Below are 9,166 nucleotides of genomic sequence, written 5' to 3'. Positions count from 1 at the left end.
CGAGAAGCACACAGGGCTACCAGAGGAGGTCCAGAAGACCACCCCAACAGCCCCCTCTTCGCCATGCGTGAGAGAGGAGCGAAAAGAATGGAGAACCAGCCCCTTTATGATAGCGCAGGGTACAACCTGTACCCAACAAAGGGTCTCCATAACGCCCAACCCTGTGACACCCGGGCCGACCCGGCATTTTCCCCCCCGAAAAAAGCACAAGTCCCTCAGGGTACCAGAACAGCAGATCTGCGTCCCCGGCGGACAACGGGTTAACTGACCTGGACCAGCGCGACCAGAACCAGTCCCGTGCCCTAAGCACGCCGACATCCCCACTCCAGGAGAGGGGGTAGGCATGCGTGTCGATCTAAAACATGAAAAGAGGGCGCCACCCAGATGGTCCCATTTGTACCGCGCTCAGTGGCCCACCCCTCTACCTATGTTCTGATCTATTCTGTTAACATCCCCCAGATATGAACGAGAATCCGTCGAGACCCAGTAACAGGCGCTCGGAAGAGGAAAAAAATCCCCCATCCCAGTTGCCCTATAAAAACGCTGTTTTAATAACGAGCAACCAAGGCGTACTAGCCTCCTGCGTGATTCTTATCAGAAAACACAAAAAGATACATGTAACTTACAGCTGACTTAACGCTAACTGGTTCAGCATAAATCCAAAGTATTTCCAAACGGGGCTTTTCAGATTGAGCTCGGAGTGCAAATCACTCTCCGGAGCCAAGTTGGGATCTGAACTCTCTGCCATCATCACTCCATGCAGTTGTTGCATTATTGGCACGTTCTTCAGATCAAGGAATAGAACTACATTTAGTTTTAAACCCGCTAAATTAACCCCAGGTCGCCAGACCCGTAGATGGGTGCGATAGCACTACAGTTACATTTTCAAATCATAATATCATAATGCAGAGGCTGCCGGTAGACCATCGCCGTACGAATTGGAAGTGTCCCGTGTCATTCTAACCCTTCAAGAAGCTTTGTGGTCCGGTCTTGAACTTTCCATAAATGTGTCTCCATAAATCCATTTAGTTAGATCCAGCACTGAATGTATCTTGTGATTATTATTCAATTATCAACAACTATTAGTCGTTAGCTATTTCCTGGTTGATTCCGGACATGATGTCACACGAATGCCAGGCTGCTCAGCCAATAGACAATTTGTTTTATTAGTGTGTGAACGTATACTTTTTGTAAGGTGCACATAAAGGGCGCAGTGATATATCATGAATATATATAGCTGTCACGTCTCTCCTGTCCGTCATGCAGCACGTTCAGGCACACATGAGAAGTGAAGAGGTAGACTGCCGGGGCTGTTTTATAAAAAAAAAAATTATAAAACACAATTCACACAATTAGAATATACATTTTTATAATCTAATGTATGTTTTTTTTCTTTTTCTTTCAATTCGATTATTAATTTGAATATAGAATATTCGTTGACAGCCCTAGTCTAAAGCAATTGTCTCCAATTCCTTGGTGTGTAGCCCTCTGTTAGAACAAAGTCAGTTAGTCAAAATATGGCCTGAGGGGGAATTGACTTATATTGATTCCTCCGTTGTTTTGATTGATTTGATCAACTCCAACATTGACAGTGTCACCACCCTTAAACAGGTCACTACATTCCCCAATCAGAAGCTGTGAATAAACAGAAAGGTCCATACATACATACTAAAGGCATGTGACGTGGGCTAACCTGTGTATCGGGGGTAAGTATGCCCGCCCTGTAGGGGTTAATATGGTGTGTTCTTAACTTGGAAGATTGAGACAACAAAAGGAGCTGAGTCCCCGTCCCCAATACAATTAGCCTCACTACCTACGTGTGTAAGTATGTTTGTAACTATCCTGCTCTACTCTACAGTTAGTATGAATATCAATGGATTTGGCGAGGTGGGCTTCAGGATTTAACTCAGACACTGTGGCAACCTGAAGTATATAATTATGCTCAACTCTCAACAGTCTTAGCTGGAACATAAACCCTCCCTCGCCAATCTAACAAGATAGGTGAGGTGCCCCTACTCCAAGGTAAAGCATTACTAAAGAAACACCTGAGAAGTTAATTCAATTAGTTAATTAAAATGAATATTTATTTTAAGGAAGAGAAATATTCTCTTCTCTCAGTCCTTGGCTCTGCTGGATATCTCCTTCTTTTAGGGACAATTATCCCAAACAACACAGTAATATACTTTTAACAATAACAACAGTCTCTTCACTTCACAATATAACCAATACCCAATCTATTAGTTATTACTTCTTCTTCAATGGATTCACAGGGTACACATAACCTGGATAGTTATTTGTACTTCAAAAGCGGATTCACAGTGTACATTTCTATATATCCCAATATTATTGACAGTTCACCTGTAATAGTTACATATAATTATGGCACTTCACTCATAATAGTTGCATATAATTATGACAGTTCACTTATGACAGTTGTAATTACCTCACAACAAAACTCTCTTACAACCTCACAGAGAGAGTATTCACTCTGGATATAAACGGGATGTCTGTCACCCACTAAGGGTTAACACATTACTTCAGTCTTCTACAACTGACATGGGTTTGATACAGTTAACTATCACTTTACACGATACTTCAGTTGGTTACAACTGGAAAAGGTTTGGTACAATCAATTATTACTTTAACACAGCACCTCAGTTGGTTACAACTGAAAAGGGTTTGATACAATTACCACTCCTGTAGACTGCATACGAGATGAGCTGAGTCACTGGAGGATGTCTTCTGATGGCAGGGAAACGTTCTGTTTCTAATGTTCTAAATAATGCGTGTAACTGCTTGATCACTGAGCTTGTGCGTATGTTCCAATCTGTTTTTGTGTGTGTGTGTTCCAGTCTGTTTGTGTGTGGGATAGTGTGTGTGTGCGTGTTAGCTGTTAATGGACACCAGCCGGCCTCCCTCAAATCCTGGTTCTGTCTGGACAGCGGCACCACGTCTTTTTCAATCCAGAACAAATGTACAATTCAGTCTGGGCACCACGTGTTCATCTTCTGTACTCGATACGATAGGAACATCAACGAACACGACCGCAATAACGCACTCACTGGTATTTACTGCACGTGCCATACAAGGCGCGAAGCTACATTTCACGTTAACACTTCACGTATTGACCGCAGGTCTCGGCGGTAGCTACTGACTTTTAGCTTATTAAAAGTCCATCAAAACTCTCACAGAATATACATCTGCTTCTTTCTTCAACAATGTCATTCACTTTCTTGAAACTCACAGCACTGACAAAGCCTCTTTCGCTCTCAGTTGAATGTTACTTTTCAGAAACGAACACTGCCATTGTCGCGGTTAGTATGATATTCTCTCAGACACGAGGGTACTTGTACTCCACTCAGGTACTCCATTCTGATAGGCTGGTTCTGAAAACTCCCGCCCGCTCGTGATAGGACCATGTACCTGTTCATAATGATTCCACTATGTGTAGAAATACGATGGTAGGATAACCATCTATTTGCATCCCCTAAACCTGAATAGGGGAATCAAGCGGGCCAAGCACAGCCACAAGCTAAGGGTTGAAGAGGGTTGAAGAACACAACTCCACTCAAAAAACGTTATGCCCACTTTGACAGGGACAACCAGGAGGCGCCCACCAAGGCTGCCCTCCCTGACAACCGCCAACCCCTCACTCTCTACTCCACTGACGTGTATACCACACTGAGCAGGACTAAATGCACATAAGGCGGATGGCCCTGATGGCATCCCTGCCGTGTGCTCAGGAACTGACGAGGTCTTAACTGACATCTTCAACGTGTCAGTAGCCCAGGCAGTTGTCCCAGCGTGCATTAAAACCACCTCCATCAGAGCGGCCAGGTAGCGCAGCGGACTAAGCGTCCATACTGACACAATTGGCCGTGTCAGCGCGGGTGGGAAGCCGTTGGGGTGGGTCCTGGTCATTGCAAACAGCGACTCCTACAGGCCGGTCAGGGCGCCTGCTCAGCGAGGAACGGATCTGGGTGAGGTAGTGTGATCCTCCCACGCGTTACACTCACCCAATGGGAGTCCTCGCTGTCAGGTGAAAAGAAGCGTCTGGCTGCCTCCACATGTATAGGAGGAGACATGTGATAGGCTTCAACCCTCCCTATACCGGCAAGTGGGGGGCAAATGTGCACAACGGCCAGGAAGGGGGGGATTGGCATAACGACTAAATTGGGATGGGAGAAAAAAAGGAGGAAAAAAAGGAGGAAAAAAAAGTAGATAAAAAAAAAAACTCCATCGTGCCAGTGCCGAAACACTCCTCTGCCTCGAGCCTTAATGACTTCCACCCTGTTGCACTCACCCCCATTATCATGAAGTGCTTTGAGAGGCTGGTCCTGGCTCACCTCAAATCTGGCCTTTCACCCTCACTGGACAGTCACCAATTTGCCTACTGTGAGAACAGGAGCACAGAGGATGCTATGTCCTCAGCACTACATTCCGCCCTCTCCCACCTGGATGAGAGCAATACCAATGTGAGAATGCCGTTCATCGACTTCAGCTCAGCATCCAACTTGGTGACCTTGTGGAAACCAAGGACCTCGACATCCACCCCTCTGTCTGCAACTGGGTAGTAGACTTCCTAACTAACAGACCAATGATGAGTCGGCCTACAGGGAGGAGGTCCAGCACCTGGCGGCGTGGTGCTCCGACAACGACCCTCAACGCCAAGAAAAGCAAGGAGCTCATCGTGGACTTCAGGAAGACTAGAGCCAGCACGCATGCTCCCATCCACATCAACAGGACGGAGGTCGAGCAAGTCTTCAGCTTCAAATTCCTGGGAATCCACATCTCTGAGGACTTCTCTTGGAACCTCAATACCTCATCACTGGTCAAGAAAGCTCACCAGTGCCTCTTATTCCCGAGGAGACTGAGGAAAGCCCACCTATCTCCTCAGATTCTGGTGCGCCATTGAAAGCATACCCAACACATAACCGGTATTCACTCCTTGCATTTGAGTCTATCCATCACAAACGGTGTGATGTAAGAAGGCAGGCAAGCAATGCAAAATCGACTGTTTGCCCTCCTCTCCTCTGGGAGACACTACAGGAACCTCCACTCCAAGTCAAGCAGACTCAGGAACAGCTTATTTCCCTCAGCTGGCATCTCCCTGAACTCTGTGCCATGTTGACAGCCCCCCTCCCCATACCATAAACTCTGACTCCATTGCCTACACCCTAGGCTCTGTTACCCATACTGTATGACTCTGAACTCCTATACTCAATTTATACCCAACTACTGCTAACTAGTATGAGTAGTAACTACTGTCTATACCTGCTCTACACTGTAATCATAGACAGTAATCATAACAATCTTAACTACCCACCTCATACTATAGTCTACCCATATACTCATAATCATAATCAACTTTATTTATATAGCACATTTACAACAGTTGTGACTGTACCGGAGTGCTTCACAGATAAAAGCATAGAGCAAAAAATACATATACAATACATATACAATACATATACTAAATATATATAAATATAGTAGTGCAAATAGTGCAAATAGAGCAGAGGTTCAGATAGAAATTAAAAATAAAAGAAGAATAAAAGAAAGTAAAGTGCAGCAGATTACAAAAATAAGGCATAAAAGGACTAAAAGTAACGACCTAGGAGGCAGGCTCAGCTCTGGTCAAAGGCCAGGGAGAATAGATGAGTCTTTAGTCTGGACTTAAAGACCTCGAGTAAGTAAGTAAGTAAAGTTTATTTATATGGGTCTGGGCTGACCTGATGTGGAAGGGGAGGCTATTCCACAGTTTAGGGGCGGCTATGGAAAAGGCTCTGGTTTTGAGCCTAGACCTGGGTACATTTAGCAGTTGGTCGGCTGACCTTAGGGCTCTGGATGGGGTGTGGAGACGCAGGAGCTCGGTCAGGTACTGTGGGGCCATGTCATTTAGGGATTTAAAAACAGTTAAAAGTAGTTTAGAATCAATGCAGTGACGGACGGGGAGCCAGTGAAGTGAGGCCAGGACTGGGGTGATGTGCTCACGCTTTTTTGTGCTGGTGAGGAAGTCGGGCAGCCGCATTTTGGACGAGCTGTAGGTGGCGGAGTGATGCCTGATCAATGCCAGTATAAAGAGCATTATTTGTATAGCACCTTTCATACAGGGGATTGCAGTTTAAAGTGCTTTACATCAGTAAGAAATAAGACATAACATCTGTGTAAAACAAGCAGCAAGAGCAAAGCAGAAAGTGGGATATACCTCACGTTCCAATAGGCTTCTGTAATCTGTTACAAAACATGATAAAGGTCAGGGTATGCACCCAGCGGATAGTGGGGCGTAGAGATAAAAGTAAAAATAAGTAAAATAAGGGTAAAATGAGCAGACATGTAAAAACAAGATTACAAACATCACAAAACAAACTGGTCAGACTACTGCTTGACCTTACTCCTAGAACACCTCACCCCTGCCCATTTTGACAACCTAGGATGGCTTAGAGTAGACGACAGAGTACAGCAACTTGCAATGGGCCTGGTCTACAAGATACACTACACCACTAAGGTACCCATGTACATGTCGAAATACTTCCCAAAGGTCAGTGAATACCACAACCACAACACCAGAGGGAGCTCCACAAATCATGTCCAACCCAGATTCGGCTCAAACAAGGGTCTAAACACGTTTCGCAATTATGCCACATCAATGTGGAATGCCCTAACCACAGCCGTAAAAAAATGTGAATCCCTACCCACCTTCAAAACTACTCTCAAAGAGCACCTACGGGAGGCTCAGGCTGCCAGTCGAAACTGTAAATATCTGAACCCCCCTCCCATCCCCTCGTATGTATATATTTATTGTTAGGATCTGTTTAACAGTACTGCATATTTGCATATCTTGTATGTCACAAATGTAACAGTACTGTATAGTATGTCATGTATGTCATAAATGTCATGATTAGATTAGATTTTTATATCTGTATATCCGTATGTTGTGTATGTCATAAATGTCATTATGAATTGAAAATGGGGGACCCTGATGTAAACAAGACGAAAGTCTTTCTCTGGTCTGCATCCCCTTAACAATTGTATGTATTGAGCTGTACTGTACTGTAATGTACCCATTCTGCAATCTGTTAATTAAAGTTTTCAATCAATCAATCAAACCATCTAACTAACCCTCTCACCTGTATGACAGCTTGTTACTTTCTCTCTCTCTCTCTCTCTCTCTCTCTCTCTCTCTCTTCTCTCTCTCTCTCTCTCTCTCTCTCTCTCTCTCTCTCTCTCTCTCTCTCTCTCTCTCTCTCTCTCTCTCTCTCTCTCTCTCTCTCTCTCTCTCAGACACACACACACACACACACACACACACACACACACACACACACACACACACACACACACACACACACACACACACACACACACGTTTGTGTGTGCATGCGCCCGCAGTCTCTCGATTATATGTGAGTGTATGCGTTGCTCTACAGCAGGGGTGGCCAACCAGTCAGAGACTAAGAGCCACAAAAATTATTGTGGTACCACAAAGAGCCACACCATATACCAGCGTTTCTCAACCTTTTTTTTCCAGTCACGGCACCCTTCATGTGTTTATAGGTCTCACCCTCTGGCCTCTGAAGTTGCTAATGTCTTTTTTATTTGGGCCTCACAGGGTTAAAAGTACCCTGTGAGACCCACGGTTGCAAAATTACAAAATCACTTTTAGCCATTTAAAAAAATAATGTTTATTTAAAAAATGTTAAAGGGGAACTATTTTACTATTTCTTTCACTATTTGGGCACTTTTACACAATTCCTGTGAGTCTATGGAACACCTAGGTTTTTATTTTTTTAAATGCATTGTTTTGTATTTCTAATCAAGTACTCAAAAAACGCATTTTTCTGCCTCAAGATCTTAAGCCGTTTTGAGGCTGGGTTCCAACCTGTGTGGCCTGGTGCCAACTGCCACATCAACTTTCACTTTATATATGCAGCTGAGAAATCTCTGACATCACAGATATGCACATTTTCAGATGACTCAGTTCAGTGAGGGTGAATATTGTGAGAGGAGAATTGGAAGAATGCGCCAATATGAGAATTAGAGACATAGATCCTATTAATATAAGTCCACATATGTGAGGAATCCTGCACGCAGCCTAACGAGGGGGCGTGCCGTTTTTCACCTTCACGCACCTGTTGGGAGTTTGCGATCAGCTCGGGAGAGTACTTGTATCGCAGACTCCCCTCCACTCCTTGTCGGGTCGTTCTTGTTTCTACCATCACCTGCCACGTCTCCGGCGTGAGACGACGTGCCAGCCATCACCACCTGTCGCCGTTTGCCTGGAGTGGGACACCGCCTTCGCTCTCTAATACTCTACGGGAGGATTCCAGTGTTCCCACTCCAGACGTCAAGCCGGCTACTTCCCAGCTCCCTCTTCGTGATCCCCGTTCCCCTCGGACCCCTGTGTTCTACGGCCGCGTTTCCGGCGTGAGACGACGTGCCCCCCGTCACCACCTGTCGCCGTTTTCCTGGAGTGGGACACCGCCTTCGCTCTCTAATACTCTACGGGAGGATTCCAGTGTTCCCACTCCAGACGTCAAGCCGGCTACTTCCCAACTCCCTCTTCGTGGTCCTGGTTCCTGGGGTGAGGCTCGCCATCGCTCCCGATTATTCCACGGGAGGACGGCGTGTTCTCATCCCGTTCCCCTCGGACCCCCCCTGTGTGCTGCGTTGCCCGTGGGCAGCGTCTGGTCGGGAGGAAGAGGATTCCTTGGCAGAGCTGAGCCGCAGAGCCCTACTCGGTTGTAGGGACGAAGAGGATCCCCGTTACTTTTTCCCAGCCTGTTAGCCCCTTTGTTCCGGGCCTCCTCACCGGGCCCCTGTCCCGGTGCCCGGCCTCCGCCTTTGGGTCCCTGTCCCCGTCTCCAGCCCCCCTCTCTCCGGGCCTCTGTCCCTGTCTCTAGCCCGCCTCTCCGGGCCTCTGTCTCTGTCCCCCTCTCCAGTGCCCCTGGTCCCGTAGCCTGTTCGCCCGTTAAAGGCACAGTGCCGCCTTTTTGTGTTCATGGACGTTTTATGTTTTTACCCCCTTAAAGGCTGAGTGCCGCTTTTTTGTATTAAATAAATAATGCCCTGTTTTTGGCTAACTCTCATACCTGTCTTGTGTTGTGCTATTGGGGTCGGTTTCAAACCATAACAACATAGCTAAGAAACGATGGTAAACACTGAA

This window comes from Notolepis coatsorum (genome assembly GCF_963971535.1).
Source record: "Notolepis coatsorum genome assembly, chromosome: 19".
NCBI lineage: Eukaryota > Metazoa > Chordata > Actinopteri > Aulopiformes > Paralepididae > Notolepis > Notolepis coatsorum.
The sequence above is the reverse complement of the archived record's forward strand: the minus strand, read 5'-3'. Positions refer to the sequence as shown.